The 26165-nt window shown below is 38.9% G+C and overlaps 1 long non-coding RNA gene across 3 annotated transcripts in view; it reads right to left on the minus strand.

Annotated features, from left to right (window-relative positions):
• LOC102154670 overlaps window positions 1-26165 on the minus strand; it is an 83695-nt gene that overhangs the window by 2634 nt on the left and 54896 nt on the right. For all 3 annotated transcript variants that reach the window (XR_005370474.1, XR_005370475.1, XR_005370476.1), the window contains one exon: window positions 2291-2357. This is a non-coding gene — a long non-coding RNA (uncharacterized LOC102154670). The remainder of the gene's footprint in view (window positions 1-2290; window positions 2358-26165) is intronic.

The raw sequence follows: 26165 nt of genomic DNA on the forward strand, positions 1-26165 counted from the left end.
TTCTGCTCTCTTGGTGTAGTCAGAATAGCAACTGCCCAGTGTGAACAATAGGACTACTTTTCAGTTCTAAGGGATTGGCTTTTGCTGAACAGCAGTGCATGGAAATAATCTTTGGCAATCCCATGGGTGACATTTCTCATTCCTTATCACCCATGCTGCACACAGCCGGAACTTGATAAGACACCCAGAAAGAAGATAATGGCTGCTATCAAGCTGTCTAGGTAGAAATAATAATAATAATCTGTTTATAGAAAAGCAGCTGTCCTATTGTTTTGGATTTCATGAAATCCCAGAGTCAGATCCTCTCTCTCATGCCAGACCCATCCCCGTTCCTCATGCCAATCCAATCACTTTGGGGCTTTAATGATGGGCATTTTTTTCATGATCTTTTGAATAGACAAGGATGCATGTAATATCCCATAATCATATTCAGTCACAGAATGTATCTAAAGATGAAACATAGGCATTTTATAGGAAGATTTGGAGGCCGAGAGGACTTTGTAATGAATATAGGAAAGCCCAGTATCCCTTTTTAAATATGCACAAAACCCAGGATTGCTGCAAGTGAACATTCTAGGGATCATTATGTTCTGTTCTTAATCTCCCAAATTTCAAAAATAAGCCTCAGTTTCTCAAAGTGAAACCCCAGAGTTGTGATGTTGGGCTTGTCAACAATGCCAGTTGCATCTATGTTAACTGCTTTTCATTTGTTCCAAAGAGAACAACCCAAGGTTCACAAACATCCCAGCTATAATGTCACTGTTCTCCTTTGTTTTGAGCAGGATTGGTCCCCTTGCTGGACTGAAGGTGATGACTTTATTCCCAAATATTCAGATAGGGCATTCCCTTTACCACAGTCATCTTCATGGAGGGTTGTCTGTGGTTGCTACTTTCTTCTCTTTATCTGTCCTCCATCTCTGGTGAAAGAATTAGGCACCCATGCCCTACAGGGTGAAACAATACAACTGAAGAGAACCAAATATATTGATTCATTTTTTCCTCCTTGTGGTACAGACAAGGCCAAGGCCTGCATCTTCACTTCCAAGGCTGGTAGATAACTTCATCCCTGAAAAGTTGTCCCACAAGGGTCCCACCATTGCAACAAGCAGAAGCACAGGATTAGCTTTGTCTTTTTCCTGTTGTTTCCATTAGCCGTCATCATCACCTCTAATTTATTCAGGCTGCATGTAGTTTCTCCCTGTGTCACCTCCTAGTAAGACATGGCAAAGTCATGGAGAATAAAGAAGACAAAAGTCTTCATGGACATGGTAAGTGGAGGAGCAACCTTAAAGAATTTCCCACTGCCAAGTCCTCTGTCTTGTATCATAGAATCACTATATAAACCAGACCTCTCTGTGGCCTGAATAAATCCAGGTTTCTTCCTACACAAAGCACACCGAACTGAATCTCTCCCTCTATCTCTCTTTCTACCCGCCCTGCCCTGTGAATATCCCATTCCACAGAGGTGTAGCTCAAGTACTGCTTTCTCTGTGGGGCCTTCTTCTACCCTCTTCCACCTTCTCCTGCCTTCCAGCAGAATCAGTTAATCATGGTATTCCGTACATAGCTGTGTTACAGCCCTTTTCATTCAGAATGACATGCCTCTTGCCAGCCAGAATGTGAATTCCAAGACATTAAGGAAATATTTTTTTTCTTTTTCTTTTTTTTTTTTTTTTTGGTTCACCTTTAGGAAAGCAATTCAGCAAAATGAGTAAGGGAATGGGTTTTGTATCAGACACATCTGTATGTAAATCCTAGCTCTGACATTCATTGGCCCTGTGCCCTTGAGTTTTCTGGAACTCAATTTACTAGTATATAAAATGGGGCTATTTTATAAAATTTTCTTTTTTTAGGATGAAGTGAATTAAAGTATGTATGTGCAAAATGTTTGACATAATACTAACATGCAGAAGTAAATAAGAAATGGTAGCAATTGCTATGACTGTAACTAACTTGGTATCCTCAGCCACACCATGGTAGACTATCAATAAATATTTATTAAAGAGTCGAGGGGTGCCTGGGTGGCTCAGTCAGTTAAGTGTCCGCCTTTGGCTCAGATCATAATCTCAGGGTCCTGAGATCGAGCCCTGCTTCCAGCTCCACACTCAGTGGGAAGTCTGCTTGAGATTCTCTCCCTCTGCCTCTCCCCCCCCCATGCACTTGCACGCGCACACTTGCACACACACACTCTCAAATAAATAAATAAAATCTTGAAAAAAAATGAAGAGCAAAGTGAAAGAACAAATGAAATGCAAACATGCACTCACATAGTACACGCACATGCTCTTACCCTCCTGCTATAAGCTGCATTGCTCTCTGCTTCTTGTAGTTCTCACAATGCGATACAGCCCGTCCACCTACAGGATATATACAGAGAGGAAGAAATTGATCATAAAAGAGTTTGCAGGAATGCTTTCTAGCAGCTTTACCATAGCTCAAGGAACCCCCAGGTTGGCCTCCGTGAGGGTCAAACTTTCCCCTCTCCTTGTGACATCCAGCTGCAAACCCAGGAGACAAGGGAGGCATGTTTCTCACAACCAGCAGGCCTGCAAAGGGACAAACAGAGGTAATGGAGTCTATGTCCACTGGCCAGAGTGACTTAGGGTAAAATTCATGAAATAAGGAGATGTGGCCTTGAATTCGCACTTCCTCCTCAGCACGGGCCTTTTTTGCGCAAGTCATTATAAATCGCCTGTTCTCACACCACGAGTGACTGCAAAATCCTGGAAGTGTCTCCATCCAGACTTGGCATTTCCCCCACAAGACACCAAAGGGGTTAACGTCTGGCCAGTAATCAAAGTTTGGCAGCTCCTACCCCACGCATAATGGGCATTGTTGTTCCTGAGAGTTTGTCTGTTTTTTCTGGCACGCCTTACTGTTTGGAACTGATTCTAAGACAGAAAAGGAAAGAGTCAGTCTGCTTTTTTTTTAAGCACACAGGCAACAAAACATAAGGCTGGTCATAGAACTGTTGTTTTGCTAGATTTCCAGGAAAGTTGTTGGCTTACTATTCAGAGAAGATGAATTATCAACTTAAAATACATTTAAGGAATTCATTTATATTCATACATGAGACACACACAATATCCTGAGGTGGCCGCCTTCTCTCAGATACAAAACAACACATTACAACTGTATTAGCTGATAAGTGAACTGTGGCTGGCCCACCCATCTGCATATAAAATCCATTTGCATGACGTTATTAATGGGCTCACCATCAACCTTCCCAGGTCACTTGCAATCTCAGGACCTGTTTGTCACTCCCACTGGATGAGCCCCCAGATGTTCCCATCTGAAACCACACCAAGTATATCTTACTAAGTTACTAATACACCAAAATCCTGTTACAAAAGACCAGATTCTTTCCCAGTGGGAAGGACCAGAGGTTTGTTTTTGGTTTTGGTTTTGGTTTTTCATTTTCAATCTATCACAAATCAACACTTTTGCATAAACCAAAATCATGCCCCTAAATGTCAAAAGCATATCAAAATTTTATAAACATTTCTAGACACTTACCTCTTACTTTCTGCACTTACCATGTCACACTGGTCCAGGCTATTTTATTACTGATAAACTATATTCTAGATCAAGATACACAAACTTACCTTGCAAAGGAACAGAGAGTAAAATGTTAGGTGTTATAGGAAACAGTCTCCTGTTACTATTTCATTCTGCTATTGTAGTGAGAGAGCAGCCAGTAAGAAAGCAGGACAGTAAGAAAATGAATGGGCATGGCTGTATTCCAGTAAAATTGTGTTTCTAAAAGCAGGCCGCAGGCTAGATGTGGCCCACAAGCTATAGTCTATCAATTTCTGGATGAGGAGGAAGATGATACTGATGATGATGATAGAGATAGCTAACATTTACTGACCAGCTATTATGTGTCAAGCCCTTTCTATCCTCCACTGTCCCATAGATTAGGTAGTCTTGTTTTAATTTTACAGACAATGAAAATGTGACATCAAGAAATCAAGAAATTATTTCTGTTTATTCTGAAAATTGGTAGATGGGCCAGGATTCAAACAACAGTCCCTAACCTAAGTTCATATTATACCACATATATAAAATGAATGGGACCTCTTTTTCACTATGCATGGCAAATGTATAATATTAGTGCCATGGTGGTCATCTTTTTGCCTTTCTCATCTTCCTACCCAACATCCACCTCAGCAGTACCAAAGTACTAATGTCTGAGCATGCTGTGGAATTCACAGGCATCAGGACCAGGCATGGATAGTCTATAAAACATATATTCATCCAAAAATTCACTTATTCAACAAATATGTATTGAGTGCTTACTCTGTGTCAGACACTATTCTAAGAAGTGAGGCTATAACAGCAAAATACACAAGTTCCTGCCCTTAGAAAGCTTATGCCTAGTAAGGGGAGGTAGACAATAAGCAAAGAAATATATATCTTGTTGGAGAGCATGTAGGGTAAGGGAGTCACTCTTTGAAGAAAAATAAAGCAATGTAAGAAGAGAGATGGTAGCAAGGAGATATTTCTTTCTTATCTAACCCTTATATCTTTGCTTTGCCAACTAAGACATGTAAACTCCAAACAAAACTATACTCTCAAAAAAAAAAAAAAACTATACTCTCAAATATATCTACTAGGTATAAACTTACTTAAAGGACATTGAGATGATATTTTTACCAGTTTTTTTCCCCATAATTGTATGGGAAAGGAAACTTATGAAAACCAGTCCATTCATTCATGTCGCAAGTATTTACTGAGTTCTAACTTTTGCCAGGGAACTGTTTTTAAGAACAGAGAAACCAACAGTGAGCAAAGTAGACGAAGATGCTTGCTGTCATAGCTTCCATGATGGCTAGGGGAGTCAGAGAATAAACAAAAAGACACAATAAACACAAGCTAGAAGGCAACAAGTACAATGGAGGGGGGCACATAGGCACAACAAGATAAGGAGACCTGGAGCGTGTAATTTTAGATAATGCAACAACTTGCCTTTGATAGCATAGTCTGCGATCAAAACCATGCCTATTTGAAAAGCAAGTCCTGGTCAAGTTCTCCCATCACTACGGTTGGAGTGCCATCAATTAAAAGAAAACACAGGATGTTTTGTGTTGAGTGTTCTATTTAAGTCCATAGAAAGAAATGTTATTCTTTCAAAGTCATTTTTGCCCTTTCCTTTCCCTTACTTTAGAGAAAATATTAGGGGGCTGGCAGCTGAAACAATGTAGGGATGGGAGAGGGGAACGGAAGGAAAACTGAGGGCTAGCATTCATGCCAGGTGACTGTTTTAACAAGGATGTGGCTGTGACCCAGCCCTCCTGGGTCCTAAGACGGTCTTGCTAAGGAACCCATGAAACGGAGCTCACCGACCCTGAGCATTTCCCATTAAGTGTGGCATTCGCTTTTTCAGAAAGTAATGAGATGGTAATATAGATTTGAATTTTAATCAGATCCAACTTGGGAACAGGGTGTTTTTCTGCAAAATGTGAAATACTTCTAGGCTTTTAGGAAAATGTCATCCATATAAAGGCTAACTACTGTTTTACATATAAAACTGCCATTCTTCATTGGTTTTCCAGGAAAGAGAAAATATAATAATAAAACGATACATTGTTGCAAAGACTCCTTACTTTCTTATGAACATCAGTTTTTTTCTGAGGGTTCTTAAAAAAATAATTCTTACAAACAAAATGCTTGTAAGCTTAAGGCAAGAATTAGGGAATTTCAGTTCATGAGTCAGAAAAAATAGACATGAATGAAATCTATTTTCTGACAATAATGGTAGTAATTTAAGACATCTCAATAAATTAATTTAAGTGTTATTTAGCCATAGTGCTAGGGATGCCAATATCTGTAGTTCTGCCTAAAGTCAAAAAGGACTCAAAAGTCGGCTCTCCTGGCAAGCATGTGCTAATAACCACCACCATGTAATACAGTGCTCTTAGCTCTTATGTATGATGTTAAAAACTCCTCTATTCCCGGAATTTCACTAAGTCTCTTACAGAATGCTTTTAGCAAATCCCTACAACAACCGTGTGAGACAAGTATTATTCCTATAGAATGTATGAGAATTAGTCCCATAGAATTTATAAGAAGACCGACCCAGAGGCATGAAGTGACTCCATGAAGGGCACACGACTAGTAAAAGTGGATTGTAATCCACATCTCTGATTCTACAATTAGCACTCTAGCTCAGACTTTCTCCTTTTATTTTCCTATATCACTCCACCCCAAACCTCCAGCCCCCTGCATGGTGTCTTCCACTTCTTTCACAACTAAAAAAAATTTTTTTTCGATAAATAGTTGTTATGTACTCACTCATGCAGCTGTTTGCCAGTTTATTCTGAAACCTCGGAATAAAGCCCTCTGGGGTGTTATAGAACAGGCTGGGTCCTAGGAGTCACTATTACCTCCCTTGGATAGATCAAGTTGTTTTCCATATGGCAAGTCTATCCCACAATCCACTGGTCAAACAAGGATAGAAAGCCCCTCTCCTCACACCACTTCCCACGCACCCTACAGAGAATTCTTGTAAGGCCACTAAAAATCAAAATGACAATGTCAGAGCCAGTGGCTGCTAAAAACTAGGAGGCTTGGGACAGGAATTCCCTAAACCTCCCACACTCAAGTCTGACTTTCATATTCCACAGAGAAAACAGAGACCAACTCCACTGAGTGTCCATGTCGGGAAGATGACCCTTTCCTCCAAGCTCGATATTCTCCATCTGTGCATGTACTTAGATGTCCAAAGGTGTTTATAACACACAATCCTATTATTAAACATCCGAAGTCATAAATAAATAAAAATTTTAAAAAAACATTTAAAAAATAAATAAATAAATAAAAATTTAAAAAATTAATAAATAAATAAATAAAAATTTTAAAATTTTTTTTTTTAAAAATAAACATCCAAAGTCATAAGACAAATGCATTGGAGGGAGGAACATTCATTTATTCTAATAAAGGACTTTTCACATTCAAAATATAAATTTCTGTTGTATTTGTTTGCAAATAAATTGCATTGTACCGTGAAACGTTTTTTTTTTTTTTTTTTTCTAGCCCAAACAAGACAGACAGATTGGGAAACTAAACACAAGTGACTATGGAAGAGCGGAAAGGGAACACACACAAACGGGGTAAAGTTCTGACAGGTGTTCTGATAAGCCCCTTTGCAAACCACTGGCCCAAAATATCCTAAGTGGATTTCCATTCATAAAATTAAATGTTTCCATTAAAAAAAATCATATGTATCATCTATAGAAAGATCCACCTAAATGGTAAATCTGGATATTTGTATCAGTGAGAAAGAACACTGGTCTCTGGGTACCAAGTTTGGTACCAGAAGCACTGGAATGGTTGTCAACTTATACAATTTGGGCACCCCAGCTGGCAATTCTGATTAGGTGTATTTGGGATATCTAGGTATAGCATATCCCCTTCAATGGCCCCCACCACACACACATATACATATATGTGATTCTGAAGCCCACCTATTTCTGAAAACCTGTTAGCTGATGGAAAATAATAGGCAATCCCTTCAGGTCAGAGGAAGCAAGGAAGATATTCCACAGGAGAACTTGGAGGCCACGAATCACTCTCGACTTTTCTAAGATGTTGATTGGAAAGATGTGTCCAGAGGTTAGAAAGAAAACCTAAAAGCCACATAGCTCGTTACCACAATGCATTTGTTTATAAAATGTATTTAATTTAAAATTAAAAGGGACATTGGTATTCCTCTGGAAATCATCTGTCACTCACAAACCTTGGCCCTATTTTATACTATATTACTCATTCTCCATATTTCTATTATTGCAATTTCTGTCACAGAAATTCAGGTGAAGATCAATACGCACTTCTAAGAAAAACAAGAAAATGGAAACCATTATCCTTCCTCAGTGCTCATGAACCCAATAAGTTCCCATCCACTGTGAGTCAGGTCAGTCCACTGTCACAAAATACCACAGCCTGGGTGATTAAACAATGGTAATTTATTCTTCATAGTTCTACAGGCTGGGAAGCCCAAGATTGGTTCTTGGTAAGTGTTCTCTTTCTGGCATGCAGATGGCAGAAACATCTTGTGTCCTTACATGGAGGAGAGCAAGATAGAGCATGCTCTGTATGTCTCCTTCTTAGGGGGACCCTAATCCCATCATAGGACCTCAACCTCATAATCTCCTCAAAACTAATTACCTCCCAAAGATTCTGTGTCCAAATACCATAACATTGGGGGTTAGGGGTTCAACATACCCATTTATAATCTTCAGAGGAGAGACCATGAGCACCAGCCTACACATGGATATGCCAGGTCATTATTCCCTTAAAATGAGTCCTTCAAGGTACGGATGCCACGTTTGAGAGAATATAAATCAATCTTATTTAAAAAAATGCTAATGTAGGCTTCCACCATATCAGTTATCAAGTGTTTGTAGTAACACAACAATAACAAACAGTGAAATTCAAGAATCTAGCACCCAAGTTGTTTACTTGGTGAGTGACATCAGCTCTTTACAGTGAAGCAGTAAAGAATAAATGAAGTCCTCCAACCACCTTTTAATTCTGTAACTCTATCCGTGAATTATCCACTCTACTTCCTAGAGCTGTCTTTTGGAAGATACACCATCTTTCCTATTGCATCTTCTTTCTTGCTTCAGACACTCTGTTCTACATATTTTATGAAAAATCTGTACAGGCCGGTAAACTTGAATGATACCTCTATTTAAGACATGCCAAAGATAGGACAGTTTTCTTCTCTTCCTATATTTCCATTAGTTGGTGCTTACAAAGGCTGATGAAATGGTGTCTATTCTGTCATTGTATTATCTGTTCGCTCCCCTCCAGCCATCATTGGGAAGATTTTGCGCACAGACACGCTATCAGATCTGTACTCCTGGAAATGAGGAGTTTGTGCAGTGAATAGCAGTTACATTCTAATTATATTAATTCAGACTGCAATTTCTTTGAAATATAAAGGACCTGCTGTCGGGGTGGTGTGGACAATGGAGGCTGAACATGTCAACGACATGACAAATTCCTCGAGCAGAGTGCCAGATGTATTGTTGCCTGGGATTCTTTTCTGAGAACAAATTCAGCAAGCACTCTCAGTGTCAACTCTGGAGTAAGGAATCAGTTCATTTGTTATCTTTCCAAGTTGCAGGTACATCTGCCAGAAGAGTCTGCCAACAGATGAATTGGTAATTAAAATCGTTTCTGTGGTTGGAGGAGTGATTCGAAAATTGTTCTTCTTTTCTTTCTTTCTTTCTTTTCCTGTGTGGGGACAAAACTTCGGTGAACATTGATATTGATTCGCCATGGGCAATACTAGAATTGTGTGATTCACTAGTGCCTCACGGCCCACTTTAGTGCTTGAACATACTTGCTGGGATTTGCCTATTAAGCTCTACTTAGAGAATATTGAAGTTCTGTTCCTCACTAGCGCTATATCCTTTTTTGTCTTGTAAAAGTTCTGGGCAAATGTTAGCAAAACCTAACAGCATTCCACAGTTCACAAAAAAGAGTAGATTGTATTCCTTCCTTATGCCTATTATTGTGCCAAAATAAAGAATGAATAGTGATGAGGGATTTAAAAATATACTAAAGTTGGTAACAAATTATATATACTATATGTAATTATTATTAATACAGATGCTAGTTCAGTACCTGCCCCAAGTAGTGACTCAGCAAATCTGTCTTGCTCTTCGCTACTTTGCCACCCACATACTTACACATCATTGTCATCATCATCACCATTGTCATCATCACCATCATAACGAGGACAAACATTAATCAGCATTTATTGAGCATTTGCTGTGAGCAATCTAAGCACTCTGTGTTCATTTATGTCATCCTTATAGGCCTGTGCTGACTTGGCCTTGGTACATTGATGAGAAAGCTGAGGCACGAAGCCAACCCAACCAGGAGGTATCAGAACTGGAGATTTGACCCAAGCAGCCCAAATCTTAAGGCCTCTTTGCTTAACTATTTCACAACAACATCACATGCCGCTATAGAAATAAATTCCCTGCAATGATTTTCCCAGACTACACAATAGCCTATTAATTACTTGGCTTATCTCTTATACTCATTTATTTGCGCTCTGTTTTTCTTTTCTTCCTCCTTTTCTCCACCCTCCTTCCTTCTTTCATTCCTGCTTTTATATCTCAATAGCTGCTTCTGTTTTTCTAGAAGCAACAAAGCAAGGTTTTCTATCATCCTCAAAGACTCAGGGGAATCCTTATAAGAGTCAGTAGATGGAACAGTGTTTTAAGACAAAATTTTAAACTACTTTAAGAATTACTTTTTTAAAATCTAGGCAGCAAAATAATGTAGATTTATAGACATTGATCTAGAACTTTACCACTGAGTTATTAGCATAGGTGTGTGTATGTGTGTGTGTGTATATATATATATATATATATATATATATATATATATATATATATTAGATATATTGTGTGCAAATATAATAGAACATTGAAGCACATCAACAATGTTTAAATCCATGACTTCTTAGCGAAACTAACAGTATAAATCCAGATAGGAATTTATGTTCACTTTGAGGATACCAGAGAGAACCAACTCATTATTCTGCAAACTGGTACATAAAGGGAAAGAAAAAGCATTTACCCTGGGTTTTTTATACGAACTTCACTTCATATAACCCACTAGGTAATGAGGGGGATATCTCTCTTTAGAGAAGCATTCTGGTTAGCAAATGAAAAATAAGTCATCTGTATGTATTTGTCAAAACCCACTGAATGTTCAACACCAAGTGTGAACCTTGATGTAAACTATGGACTTTGAGTGATAAGGCTGTGTCAGTGTAGGATAGCTCATCATAACAATGCAGTACTATGGTGCTGGATGTTGATAGTGGAAGAGGCTAAAGGTGGAGGGGTGGGGATATTTGGGAACTCTGTGTACTTTCCACTCGGTTTTGCAGTGAATTTAAAACTGCTCTAAAAATGAATTTTATTTTTTTTAGATCATAAAACTAGAATATGGCAACTTTACAATAGCTAACAAAATACAGAATCCAGACCAAAAAAAAATCCTCAATAGTTGATAACGTTACACATACTCATGTACATCCCCACTCATGGAAATTATGCCATTACTTATGACCTAGGCTTACTAAAAATGTGGAATCAGAAACTGATAATATTTCTAGCTCTGAAGTGCAAAGTACCAGATGATAAATATATTTGAGATCACCTCAGGGAATGGAATCAAGAAAATTCAGACTGTTAGAAATCCTCAGGGGAAAAAAACAAAACAAAACACATTTGTTCAACCAAAAAGTCCAAGAAAAAAATTAGAGAAGAGGGAAACTACAGATTTAAAGAGGCGTGAGAGATTCATCAAGCAATCATAGTGTGTGGATCGTGTTTGGATCTAGATTCAAACACACTTCAAAAAATTATATTACAAGACTTTTGGGGATCAGTGAACATCATGTATTTCTTGCTATTAGGAATTCTTGTTAATGTTTTCAGGGTGTGAGTGATAAAGGTATCATGGTTATTTTGTTTTAAAGAATCCCTATCACTTAGAGACACATACTGAAAGATATACAGAGGAGAGGACATGATGTCTGGGATTTGCTTCAAGATAATGGGGGTGCAGTAGATGTTGACAAAAAAGACTGACCCTGAGTGGGTGAAATAAAATAAACCTAGAGGTTCATTATGCCATTTGATCTTCTCATGCATATATTTGAAATGTTTTATAGTAAAAGTTTGTATAGCTTATGAATTTGCTGAACCCGCTCAAGCTTCAGTTTTCATTTGTGAAACAGAAATAACAGTATCTGTAGTAGAGGTAATATCTCCTTATAGGCTTTTTTGTAAATTCAAATAGTGTATTTAAAGCGCCCGGTGCACAGCAGATATTAGATCATTTTTTAGGAACTTGGTTTGATCCATTTATTCCTGAATTGATTGGTCTGGGGAGGGTGAGGAAGGGACACAGAGAGCTTCTGTCCTCAGGCGCCACCCTTTAGGGCACCACAAACATGCTGGTTGGAGTTGTGTATTTTGTGTTTTTTTTTTTTTTCACTCTTGTACCAAGTTACTATTTTTAAATCTGCTGATCCTGGAACACATGTAGGTACCCTGGGTTTGCTAAATATTTATTCAACTTGAGGCAGCTCCTGGTGCAAGGAGAGAGGGTGCGAATATATCACATCTCCCTAAGCTGTTGACTCTGGTCCCACCCTTACTTCCTCAGGCGGTTTTCTTCTATGAAATACCAAAAGTGTCAGATTATCTTCAAAACTCAATCATTTTCAACCCACCAACATCCCCAACTCATTCCAACTCTCCATGATCATTCTCTTTTTACTTTGCATCCTTGTTCTACTTATCCTCACAAACCCCTATGAGACCTAAGTTTAAAGGAAAAAAAACAAAAAAAAACAAACCACCAAAGTGAAGCACAGGGGCCCCGTGGCCGGAAAAGATTAGATTGTGCAGAGGCACGGTCTGCTCTCAGAGACGATAAGACCTGAGTAGGAATTCTTCTGGTTAGCTGTCCAATGGCTGGGGGTTTTTTTGGCTCTCTGGATCCTGCTGGAGACTTGAGTTAGTCAAGAGTTGAATCTGGACTTTCTCCAGCTCATGGCTGCATGTCAATTCATCTGATTTCTAATAAAGCCAATTCTTATTTTTTAACTTGCTTCCAATTCTTAAATGTAGCTCCAAAGAAAACAGAAAGTAATTAAAATGTCAACACTTCCCTGAAAAGGAACATAAACTCTCTTTGGATTTTCTTCCCCTGGAAATGCTACATTTCTCCAAGACACCCATGCTGTAACCAGCAGCCACCCACAGCAGAGCTGGTTGGTGGGCAATGCACATAAATCCCCCTCTGTCCATTACCTTGTTTGCATTTCTTCTTCTCCCTTGCCATTTTCCAAATGGAGAGATCCTATAAATGAAGTACTTAAGTCTGTCTCTTATAATGGACTAATATCTAGTCTATTGTAATATATCCAAATTTTATGCAATATGAAATAAGCTCCAGCAGCAATAAGCTATTTGATCTAACGTGAAGAAAGTAATGTGGAGCCTAACAGCTTATTATTCAGTGCAGTGCAATAAATTAACTGAGCACCATTTTGCATAATGGGAGCCTGATTATTCCTTTTACCTTCATTTGGATTGGTTTAGATGGATTATGACTCTCTTCAGAGTTAATCAGGTTTATGGGAAACAACTTCTTTTTTAAATGTATTACATTAAAGGATGAAATAAGGGGGAGGAAAACATGTGCCATCACTTTGTGGTTTTGTGTTTTGTAAGGTTAATCCTTCAAAAAAGAATTCCTTATTAAGAGGAAAATTTTGTGACCATTCGTCCAAGAAGGGTCTTCTTGGTGATTTTCAATTGGGAGAAACAGACATTCATTCCCTATCCCATTCTTACCTTCTTTCTTCCTATATATCCTTGCCATTTCCTTGACTGGACTTTGAAAAGTATTTTTTTTAAATGTGTTTTTTTTTCTTTATTTAAGTTCAACTTGCCAACATATAGTATAACACCCAGTGCTCATCACGTCACATGCCCTTCTTAATGCCTGTCACTCAGTTACCCCATCCCCCCACTCACCTCCCCTTCAGCAACCCTCAGTTTGTTTCCCAGAGCTAAGAGTTCTTTTAGCAAAACCCTTGATTCCTTCTTTCCAGGATCTCCCTGACCCTAGCATCTCCCCTCTGCCTGCCTGATACTTAGCACTTTGAAGCACATATCAGTTGACCAGCACTGTCCAGAGGCTCCATGTGGGATCTTGGCCCCACCTACCACCAAAGAACTCCAGAATGCATCAAAATGTATCAAAACACAAGCCCAGGGCTCCTGGGTAGCTCAGTCAGTTAGGCGTCTGCCTTTGGCTCAGGTCATGATCTCTGAATCCTGGGCTAGAGCCCCAGGTTGGGCTCCCTGCTTATCGGGGAACCTGCTTCTCCTTCTCCTTCTGCTCCTCCCCCTTGCAGGCTTCCTCCTCCTGACCATGCTCCTGCTCTCTCTTTCTTGCTCTCTCGCTCTCTCTCTCTCTCTCTCTCACACACACACACACACACACACACACACACACAAAAAGACAGCAACAACAAAAATCCACAAACCAACAATATTGGCTGCCACAAATCATCACAACCATCATTTCTGAGAATTACTCATGAATCAAGCATCTCTTGATATTTATAGCAACTCTATGAAATAGGTACCATCTTCCAATTTAATAAGCAGAAACTGAGTCTAACTGAGATTAAATATCTTGCCAAAATCACATAGCCAGTGAAGGCATTAAATGTGGAGGACTTCAAAATCTGTGTGACATGTTACATCATCTGTTGAAATAAAAAAATAATTAAAAAAATGTCCACAAATAGTATCTCTATGTTGCTGCATTACTGTAAAGGAAAAAAAAAAAAAAAAAAAACAACTCAAAAGTAGGTGCTCTATTAGTGAGGAGGCTGAAACTTCATAATCATGGAGTTATTTTTATAGTACTTAAAATAGGACACATATGTTTTCTATCAATTCTGCTTTTTACAGAGGCATTTGCATTTATTTTCTGGATTATAAACTGCTTGAAGCCAGGACGTTTATTTTCTATATAACAGGGCATCAGTGTGATATGGTGTTCGAGTTAGAAAATCCTAGGTTTCCGCTTTGGCTCTACATACTGCTAACTGTATGGTGAGTTCCAGTCTGTTTATCTCAAAAGTAGGTAAATATACTAAACAGAGTTATGGGAAAGTTTACATGAAATTGTGTAAACACATAGCACAAGGATTATAATCAATAAATTCTAGTTTTCTCTCTCCATATTCACCTCATCCTTAATATCTAAACATCGGTTTCCCCTGCATGGAGATATTCCATGGAAGTGTCAATGGGATACAAAAGTGTTGAGAGGGAAATTTTCCTCTTGTATTATTTTCTCTTACAATTATTCATGGACTCATGTTCACTCATATCACCAAGATGTGATTTTTCAAAGATGATTTTAATTCTAAAACTTGGAGTAATAAAATGAATAAAGGTACCTGGCATTCATATCTACACTTCTTTTCCTCTAATCTCTCCTTCTTCAATGCTTCACTTCTCCCCAGGTTAGAACAGTAAGTGCTGCTGATGGCATGAGAAAAGTTTGGATCATGATCAAGGACTTATAATTGTAAATTTTTATCTCCTCATTTCTCTGACATGAAACTTTCACTTGGGGGTGGGGGTGGAGGTCGGGAAGAGCTCTACAAAATAGCAAGGATGAATCTTAAATTTTTCAAAAATGCAAGGAGAAATGGTGAGGGGACAAATGATGTTGTGCATAAGAAAAAAAAATAAATGATAAAGCTTTGTTATATTATGTCCTGTCAAGCTTTAATTTTTTTTAAAGATTTTGTTTATTTATTCATGAGAGACCCAGAAGCAGAGACACAAGCAGATGGAGAAGCAGGCTTCCTGTGAGGAGGAGCCTGATGCGGGATTCAATCCCAGGATTCGGGGATCACTACCTAAACCAAAGGCAGATGTCAAACCACTGATCCACCCAGGTGCCCCTAAGTGGTGTCAAGCTTTAAAGATATATAAGGAGGAGTTATTTTTCCTTGGAAATAGTTTCACCTTGTTGAGGTTTGAATAAAATGTTTGATAACAAAAATATTGTTTTAATGAATGATAATTTATTTCATCTTTGGTTTATGACATCATTCCCCCTGGAGATCTCAGAGAATTTGATACATTTCTTTGAGTTATAATAAGAACATTATTGGACAGAATTTAAGTTGATAAAATAACAGCTCAGAGGAGTTGAGTGAAATACACAGGATCACACAGCAAATTAGCAACAGAAATTCAATAATCTGTAATGGACAGAGTAGGGAAACTTTACAATGAGATACCGATAGATCATAAGTACAATAGCTTGCTTGAGAACAGGAACTTTGCTGTTGAATTTTCTTCTCCCAACCCTAAAGGAATCCACAATCTAACTGGAAGTGGAGGAAATTGGGGCATATATAAGAAAGTACTCTCTGCAGAAAGCTGGGAAGGGGTACTTAGGTGAGCTGTGCGGAAAGTAGGACTTCCCAACATCAGCACTGTGGAGTCAGAGTAGGAGGGAAGGCATTCCAAGCCAATGGGACAGCTGTGTAGCAGCACAAAAAACATGCCTGGAGATGAATTATGGGGTGGAAATGAAGGGGTCTTGCAGACTGGATGTTTATGTCTCCAGGTTCATATGTTAAAACCTAATCTCCATTATGATGGTATCTGAAAGTGAGGAACTGGGGAGGTGATCAGGTCCTTAGTGCCCTAATAAAAAAGACTCCAGAGAGGTCCCTCACTCCTTCCACCATGTGAGGACACAGCAAGAAGACAACCAGACATCTATGAACCAGAAAGAGGATGCCACCCAATCACATTGGTGCCTTGATCTTGGACTTTAGGACTGAGGGAAGTAGTAAATTTCTGCTGTTTTAAGCCAGCCAGTCTGTGTTATTTTGTAATAGTAGCCCAAGTGGACTGATACAGTGAGTAGACACTAGATCCTGATCAGATTTGCCTTTGGAAAGATGAATATGGTGAGAGTAAAGGATGGAGCTAAAACTAAGAACAGAGAGACCAATCAGGGACCTCCTGTAGTCATCAAGGTGTTGGGGTGGGGGAGTAGTCCATATTGTAAAACTCATTCAGCTGAGTGCAGCAATGTGGATTCTGGGTGGCTGGCCAGGATCACTAATTAGAGATAGCCCTCACTCTTCCAATCATACTCTCACCATATTTATTTATTTATTTATTTATTTATTTATTTATTTATTTATTGGTTTTATTTATTTATTTGAGAGAAGGTGAGCAAGAGAGACAGAGAAATTGAGAGAGAGAGAGAGAGAGTACGAGCAGGAGTGTGGAGGGAGAGGGAGAAGCAGACTCCTTGCTGAGCAGGGAGCCTGATATGGGGCTCGATCTGAGAATCCTGGGATCATGACCTGAGCCGAAGGCAGATGCTTAAGCCTTATTATTGAGCCACCCAAGAGCCCCTCACCATATTTAAATCACATTCATATCTCAGCATATTGCAGAGTATGTTATATACCTTTGGGACTACTCTACATGACAAATCCGTAGAAGCCATGGTTAAAAGGAAAAAATAATTAAGGACAAGATCCTGAAGGACACCAATTTATAAAGCGATGAAGAGAAGAGAAACCCAGGAAGGCTACTTAGAAGGAATAATCAAAGAGGAAGAAGAAGGGAATCCTGAGCCAACAAACAGAAGTCAAGAGAAGTATGCCAAACACAGGAAAAGGAAGGCCATGAGCACCAAATGTTGGGAGGAGGCCACATAAGAAAGGTCAAAGAGAAAAAGTCTATAAAAATGAAGATTATGGAGTCATTGGTGGACCTTGAAAACCAGTTTGCGTGGAGAAAGGTAGGGAGGCCCTATTATAAGTAAACTGGAGGAGTGTAAAGAGAGACAGCATGAATGGAGCACCTTTTTAAGAAGTTTAGCTATGAAAGGAGGAGAGGGAGAGGCTAGGGAAAGGGGCATGTAGAATAAAGGAAGAGACTCCGTTCACTTTATTTCTTCGATAGCGGGCAGCTTGCTTGGATTGTGTTTAAGTAATGAGGATAACAAGTCTGAGCAAAGGGTGTAATCAGGGAATGTTCTAACTAACAGAAATATAGATGCTAAAAGTGAATGGGCAGGGCAGGAGGTGGTTATCAGCAAGTTAGAGAAAGGGGAATTCCATCAAAATGAAACAAGGACAACCCTAGTTTCTGGTGATGATAGAGAGCATAGCACGAGTGGACATTTCTCCTTAAAGTATCAGACATATCCAATGTCAAATCCCAGCTGTATCTCTTAGAAGCAGTGTCCTCCCTGGACACCACTTCCCTTTATAGACCCAGTTACTCAACCATAATCATGACAAATATATCATGATTATATACCTATATAATATAATTATATTATATATTGTATGCCTCCACAAGTGAGGCAAGGGTTCGGTCTCACTGCTCCCTACTGACATTGCCTATCCTCTTCCCAGATTTATTTTTCTCCATCATGTTTGTAACTCTCTGTGTCTCTTGTCTGTGATCCATCCCTCCTATTGAAACACAAACTAGAGAAGAATGGGGATCTTTCCTAGTTTGTTCAATATCATACCCTCAGTAGTACGGTGACGAGCACATAGTAAGTGCTCAATAAATAATTGTTGAGTGAGGAGATGAATGGATGATTACGATGCTAAGGGACAGCTTCTCAACTTTGACACTATTGATATTTGGATTTGATTTGTTTGAGAACGGAGGCTATGCTGTGTTTTGTAGGATGTTTAGCCGCATTCTCGCCTCTAAGCAGGAGAAGCCAAGAACACCCCACCCCTGGTAGTGACCAGCAAAAATACATCCAAACATTGCTAAATATCCTCTGAAAGGCAAAATCTCTCTGGGTCAAGAACTTCTGCTTCAGGAGAAAGAGCTAAAAGTCATAGTTTTTAATATCATTCATTATAATGGAGGAAGAAATTAAAAATGAAAGTCATGCTTGGTCACCAAATTCTCCCACGACCTGCTTAATCTGAAGTGGAGAAAATTGAGGTACTGTCGGCTTCATAACGCACTGACATTTTCCTTATGATTTTGCCAAGAAACATGTTTACAAGAAAACAGTGCATAAATAAAGAAGGTGCCTCCTGTTAGTTGTATGTGAGATATTTTCTCTCTTGTCACCTCTCTGGACAAACAATAATAACTCAAATAACTATCCCTACCCATCTAGCCTGATATCGTCAAAACTAATAACTATGGGCCACCACTTTAGAGAGAATGATGTCTCTACTTCCCCATTCTAATTGATAAAGGATTATAAAAGAGCAGAAGATACAGCTGCAGTTTTGCTTTCAGGATTATCTTCTCTTTGGTTTTCCATTTTTTACTACCCCCATTTCTTTGTTTTGAATAGAAATCAACCGTCTTGTATTAAAATGACTTTTCAGGAACATGAGGATCTCATAAAGTGGGAAATGTTTCAAAAATTGCTTTGGGCAACAGGAAAAGTAATACCATAAAAAGACCCAGAAATGACCTGGCTCTGGGTTCTCCACCTAGGCCCCAACACCATGAACTAGGGAGCTGTCATCAGACGAACAGAGAGAGCTCCCTCTGTAGCAAACCCTACGTCTGGCTTTTTCCTGAAACATCCCAGCCTATACCGGCTGTCCCAGGACTGTAGTTACTAGCAGCCTCTTTCACTTTCAAAAGGGCCAGAATTGGACAATGAAGTGTATGGTTGTCTTACTCAGAGTTAAGGTGCATCTGACTGGTCCTACGAAGGAAAGGTGAAGCTTGAGAACTGGCTGTCTGCTTTCCCATGTGCCCTGAGCACACCTCAGACTTCTCTCAGCTCTGTGGCAGGCCTGGCTCCTGGGATAGCACTTTCTGTGGCCCCAACTCAAAGGTAAACAATCTGTGGGTCAATAAATGAATCCATCGTCCATCTAGCTTACAGATCCACATATCGTTTATCTCTTAGCTCCCAGGAAAAGTGAAATGGTAATTAGGTTACCATGCCACAGAGTCTGGCTTGCTCAGGTCTTCCAGAAGGCCTTTAGATTCAGGGAAGCCCAGTGGAAAGAGAGTTGACTCTCTGTCAGCTTGGCCTCAGATTCTCAGGCTTGCTAAAAGTGCCCTGGACTGCAAAATGCTGACCAGAAGAGACCCTTGATAAGAGCCTCGTTGCCCCATAGCCCAGTACCCCTCAGATTAGGGCAGGGGTGATATTTAGACATAGCCAACTGGCCAAGAATGTCCTACCTTGGTACTAGTAAGATAAGCCTTTCTTTCTCAGGACTAAGAACTCAGCTTCAATGATGACACAAGGATGAGGGTTTAGCAATATTACCACACAGCCGAGCTGAGGAGGAGGGGAACGAGAACCCAGTCACAGCTGAAAGACAGCCTGAGAGATCAGACAGTCTCTGCAGGATGGGCATCGTGCCCTTCCATGACTAGCAGCCCTGCTCACCCCAGCCTCCTCTCACCGTGATCCCTTCACATTCCAGAATGATCTGCTCTCAGTTTTCCAAACACATCAATCTCCTCTCCTCTCAGTGCCTTTACAGATACTCCAACCTCTAATCCACATTTAATTTCCCCCTTGGGTCTCAGCATAGATGTAATTTCTTCCAAGGAACCCTCCTGAACCCCTAAATTGGAATTTGGGGGTCCCTCCTAAACACCCACTCTGCATTTCCCTGCTGTCAATGGGCTCATCCCACTTAGTTATAATTGTCTTTTTAGTCATCTATAGCCTCTACTAATTATAACCCCTTTGAAGTTAGGAACTGCCTTATTCTTTGCTCCCCATTTCCCCCTCAACCATAGCAGATACTCAAAGAACACCTTTTGAATGAATGAATAGCCAGTTTCACTTTGGTACCAGGGGCTGTAGGGGATAATGATATGGATAATGACACCTGCGAATCAAATAAATAAGCACTTACTCCAAAAACGTGTTATGGAGCATCCAATACTTCCCCTAGCTCATTATTTATTAGTCGCCCACCATGTACCAAATATTTTTGCTTGCAACATTACTGCGATGTTAAATTAGATAATGCACGTATTTGATGTTTCATAAATAGTAGCTGAAGTTATTATATAACTTAAGTCTCACTACAACCTCATGATGTAAGTAATAACACCTGAGAGGATGGAGCCTCAGAGAAGTTACACTGACTTAACAGGAAATGGTAAAGCCGAGATGCTAAGTAATACTGCCGAATTCCAAAATCCAAGCTCTTTCGCTATAGCCTTTGACCTCTCTGAAACAGAAGGAAGAAAGGGAAGAAGGAAGGGAGGAGGGAGAGAGGGAAGGAGAATTTACAAAGAAAGAAAGGAAGGGGAATTGAGACAATTTTTCTTTTAACCCTACGTAACTGTAATCTTGGCATGATTCTTCAAACAAGTATTATTGGTGTTGCTTTTTGTAAAGCATCCAGGCTCCAACTGTTATAGGTATGATTGATGAAGGAAAATTATAAAAATGATCCAAATCTCTGACCTAACGGAGCTGTGACATTGCTGAGATGTGACAAGCACGTAGAGACTGAGGCTCTGCCCACCAGCTCCTCTTGCCACAAGGGTCCTCAGTAGGTTTATCCAGCATCCAGAATTGGCAGGCCAGGGTGCCTCCTGTCCTCAGTAGGTGCATCCAGAATCCAGCATCCAGAACCGGCAGGCTGAGGCACCTCCTGTCCTCAGTAGGTGCATTCAGCACCCAGAATTGGCAGGCCAGGGTGCCTCCTGTCCCCAGTAGGTGCATCCAGCGCCCAGAATTGGCAGGCTGGGGTGCCTCCTGTCCTCAGTGGGCGCATCCAGCACCCAGAATCAGAATGAAGCCAATTGGTTTCATCCTTGCTCCAGCTTGCTAGAGTGAATCACACCACCCTTGCAGAAGATGGTGAGACAAAATGCTTAGCCAAGTATTTTAGCAAACTCAAGTTATGGCTCTATATGAAGAGTCATAAAATTTTGCATGGAAGTAGGGGGGGAGGCATAATCAATGAGCTACTTAAACTTGGTTTGCAAACAGCCTTTCTGTACAGACAACAAACAGAAAAAAATAGATAGCATCCAAATACTTTCTAACACTTGGTGGCTGTAGGAGGTTTATCAAGTCAGATCAACATCATGTCTACTTTCCAAAAAAAGGAAACCAATAACTAAAAAAATGCATCTCTATCAGTGTTATAACCCAGGGAACTCAGAAAGAGTATATATGAGTCTCATGTTTTCTTTATGGAAGCTTCTATGGATGAGTCTAAGATGATATATGGCATCTGAGGCAGAACCATCCTGGCCACACCACTCAAACATATCTCTTCCTCCATAGATTAGATACTAGGTGCCAGGCACTACACAAAAATCTAGAATTAAATTGTGAACCAAACGTTTGGTAATGATCTCTGCCCTCATGGATTCTATGTATACTCTGGTGTGAAAACAGATAATCAAATAATCACAGAAAATACAGGTGAGTATAAACCCTAACATTCCCATGAGACACAATAAATTATTTTCTGATTATATAATGAAGACATTTTAGTAAAGAAGTCTAATTGAAATGTTGTCTATACTAAACACAACATTGCCAATAAGTTCCAAAAAATAAAGCCTGCTAGGATAATGAAGAAAAAAAATTCTAAATATAGGCAATGTCTTCTAAGGCAGGCAACTTTCTCATGCATTTCTTTCCAAGAAGGAAGTGATACAGCAAAGCATTTGGACACTTATGCCTATGTTGTATCATCTATTTGCTTTGTGAGGATCAGTGAAGTAAGCCCACACTACTCATTTTATTTCAGAGAACTATGAAACTTTCAAGTCGGGTGGTTTGAAGTTAAATTTTATTCTCCCTCATTTCACAGATGAAGAAATCAAAACCCAGAGAAAGCAAGTAACTTGCTCAACATCACACACAGAGGCACATCAGAGCTGGAAGTGAAATTTGGCTTTCCTCATTCAGTGTTCTTGACCCCAAACCAAGATGCAATAAGCCCTTTACTTTTTGTGTAAGGGTGCTAATTACCAAAGAGAGGTCATCATTTGTTTTTAAAAATTATCTCTCTCTCCTTCACTCTCTCTCTCTCCACCTCCCTCTCTCTCTCTCTCTCTCTTTCTCTCTCTCACACACACACACACACACACCAATAAAAGGATGAGCTTAAGGCAAAAGCTATCAACTAAATAGTAACCTGGCTTTCCACTACTAGTGTTACATAGCAAACAGAAAAAATGTGCATTCATTGTTCACTCTGCCCCTAAAAGAGGCTTTTAGACAAAGCCCGGTCGATTACTCTAGATGCTTTGCTGTCTACTTGTGGGTTTGTTTGATTTTATACAGAAAACCGTTTAGCATTTCAACATAAAAGCCTAAGCTGAACAGACCGGAACTCTTTCAAGGACTCAAAATAAATATTATATTATTATACTTAGTCTCTGGCAAGAAACACTTTTTTCCAAGGTGACATTCATGTCACATTCCATAGTGTGTTATTCAGAATCTACCTTAGCAACTTATTGTAGTCCGTTGACTCAAATAGCATAACCTCAGGTGACTAAAAAAAAAAGACAATGCAAGGACATAAATTTTAAGAGTAAATTTCTTCAAAAGCAAGGCACAAATTTGATATGTATTATCTACATTGTAGAACTAAAAACACTTTTAGATCTGAAATTTGGCATCATCTTAACTTGAATCATCTGGCTTGAAACAAGGACAGGAATGAGATGCCAGAAAACCTACTCCACCTACCACTGTACATCCCTTCTCATTAGTGCTAGCCAGTTGTGAAAATTTAACCAGGCACTTGTTTTTCTAGGTCTAAGTTTTCTCATGTAAACAATGAAAAATCTGGAAGAAATTAGCTGATTAGTCCTTTGCAAAAGCAAAATACCCAGTTCCTTTTGGTTCTCATTTTTATTATTTGCCCCCAAATCTAAATAAGACAACACATGTCCCAGGGACAGAGAGATTTGGCAAAAATATAATCCACATAGCAAAAGAGAGTCCAGGTAAAATCTAAAAGTACATATGAATCACACATGGGCCATAATACACAAATCATATGCATTAAGAGAAAAATGGCCTGAGAGTCCAGAAATCTGATATATCTTGAGAGGCTGGTACAACCATACTCTCAAAGTACAGACTTTGAGTTGTGAAAAGCATTAAATAAATCTTTTTCTTTTCTTTTCTTTTTCAACAGACTGCTCTTGTTTATATACTGATCAATTTTCCTGAATTTACATGAATGATAATATTGGAATTGTGAACGTGTTAGAGATGAGTTGGAAAAGCATTGCATTAATTTAAGTCAGCCACTTTATAACATACATATATTACATATAATACAATGATACCCCAACCTCAACTCTGATGCTAAAAATGCCTAAAATGAAATTATATGAATCAGCTTTCATTCTAAGATTTGGCACTATAATTTCAAAAATGGAATTCCATGATGAAAGCAATAATTGGCACCAATAAATGAGAACACTTTACTCTAAAATATACAGACATGTATGTTTAGAAATCATATTTTTTAAATAAAAAACAATAACTTCCTCATAGAGTACTCATTATTCTTTGCCTTGATCCAAATATGAAACAAAAAAATGTTTTTTTCTTAAATGTAGTTCTAGAGCAGAACATAGAGATGATTACCAATTTGAAATGTGGGAAGAGAAAGCATCCATTTCCCTGAAGGAACATACAGAGTGTTTTCAAGACAAGTACACTTAAAAGAAAACTGTTTGGGACAACACTGCTTCCATTGTAAGTTTCTGGCTCTTTTTCATATCAAAGTCTTTACAGATGACCTTAGTACCAGTGGGGTGTCTATACTGGAAATGCATTCTTTGCCACTTGGTAGAGTATACATAGTAAATAAATATCGGAGTTAAGATTTTATTGATGGTTTTTATCTGTAGCTGACTAAAAAAAGATAGACTTTTACCTTCAGGTTAGATTATGCTAAACAATAACAACAACAACAACAACAACAAGGATAAGCAGATCTAAAACAAACAAAAACAAAGGACAAGACCAAAGGAAGGAAGAAAAAAATCAAAAATTATTTTTGAAACAGCATAACAATGGTAGATGAGCTGATTAGCAGTTATATTATGTTAAACAAATAAGTATATAAATAATATATACATGGATAAAACCAATTATATATAAATACAGCATATGTATATACACGCACAGCACATATATGTGTGTGTGTGTGTGTGTGTGTGTGTGTGTATTAACCCTTGGAATCTCCCAGTAAATTGTTGGTTCTACTCTAAGTTATCAGGAAGCCCGGCAGTCAATAAGACCCAACCTCTTGCATAGAATGTTCAATCAACTATTTACAGCCTCTTTCTTAAATGTGAATATCCAGCCAAGGGGCACCAGATATTTGAGGAATACCCCAAAGGGAATAGCAAAGACAAAATAATGATAATAAAAAGAACTTGGAGGAAACAGAGAATTCAGGGAGCAGAAGAAAACTTCAAAAAAGTTATACTTTCAAATAAATATAAAAAGATTTTTGTAGTTATGAATGAAACAAGAATAGGATGGTATTTTTTTAAAGAAACAGCAAATATAAGAGGATTCTTTCTTCATGAGCAGAAAAAATGTAAGTAAATAGAAAGGTCAGAAACATAAAGTAGAAATTAGATCAAAATAATAGAGATGGGGATGCCTGGGTGTCTCAGTGGTTGAGAGTTTGCCTTTGTTTCAGGGTGTGATCCTGGAGTCCCGGGATGCAGTCCCACATCAGGCTCCCTGCATGGAGCCTGCTTCTCCCTCTGCCTGTATCTCTGCCTCCCTCTGTGTGTCTCTCAGAAATAAATAAAATCCTTAAAATAAATAAATAAATAAAAATAATAGAAATGGAAAATAGAACAGAAGTGGGGAGAGTGGGTAGCCAATTAAGGGATCAATCCAGAAGGCCAGAGATCTGAATTAATGTTTCAGGGGAAAAAAAATAAACTGAAAGGAAAAAATATCAATACACTAATATAAATACACTAATATATGGTAAAGTAATTAGCGATGAGTCTTCCTACAGTTGAGGATTTAATCAGTCATGAGACCACATCATGTCAATGTTTCATGAGCAATTGAGTTGGAAAAACTAAAACTGTTTTCTTGTGGTTTAAGGAAATATTTCTTCTAGATAAGAGAACCAATATCTTTCACTCTAAGACCACTTGTAGAATGTCAAATGTTTATGTCTGAAAACTTATGACTGAAAGCAATTACCCACTAACTGGCCTAGAATTTGTTTCTGTAATTGTCCAAGTTTTATCTGGAATGAGAATTTTGAACGACGCTAGAGGAACACACCTTCACCAAGAGCAGCACGATTCTGACCAAACATTCCTTGAGTACTCGCCTTGTGAGCCTAAAACCACATCGGACGCAGAATAATCAGGTTACAGGAGAAAAGAGATGAGCAAAGCAATTGATTTTGTGTAAAATCTTCATGTGGAAAATCTCAAATATATGCAAAAGCAAAAAGACTTATAAGATAAAGCCCCATGTAAGAAGCTTCAACAATTTTCAACTCGTGATCAATCTTATTTAAACCCACATCCAATTCTCTTTGGCCTCATACCCAGTGG

Source organism: Canis lupus, chromosome 15 (genome assembly GCF_011100685.1).
Source record: "Canis lupus familiaris isolate Mischka breed German Shepherd chromosome 15, alternate assembly UU_Cfam_GSD_1.0, whole genome shotgun sequence".
NCBI classification, from domain to species: domain Eukaryota; kingdom Metazoa; phylum Chordata; class Mammalia; order Carnivora; family Canidae; genus Canis; species Canis lupus.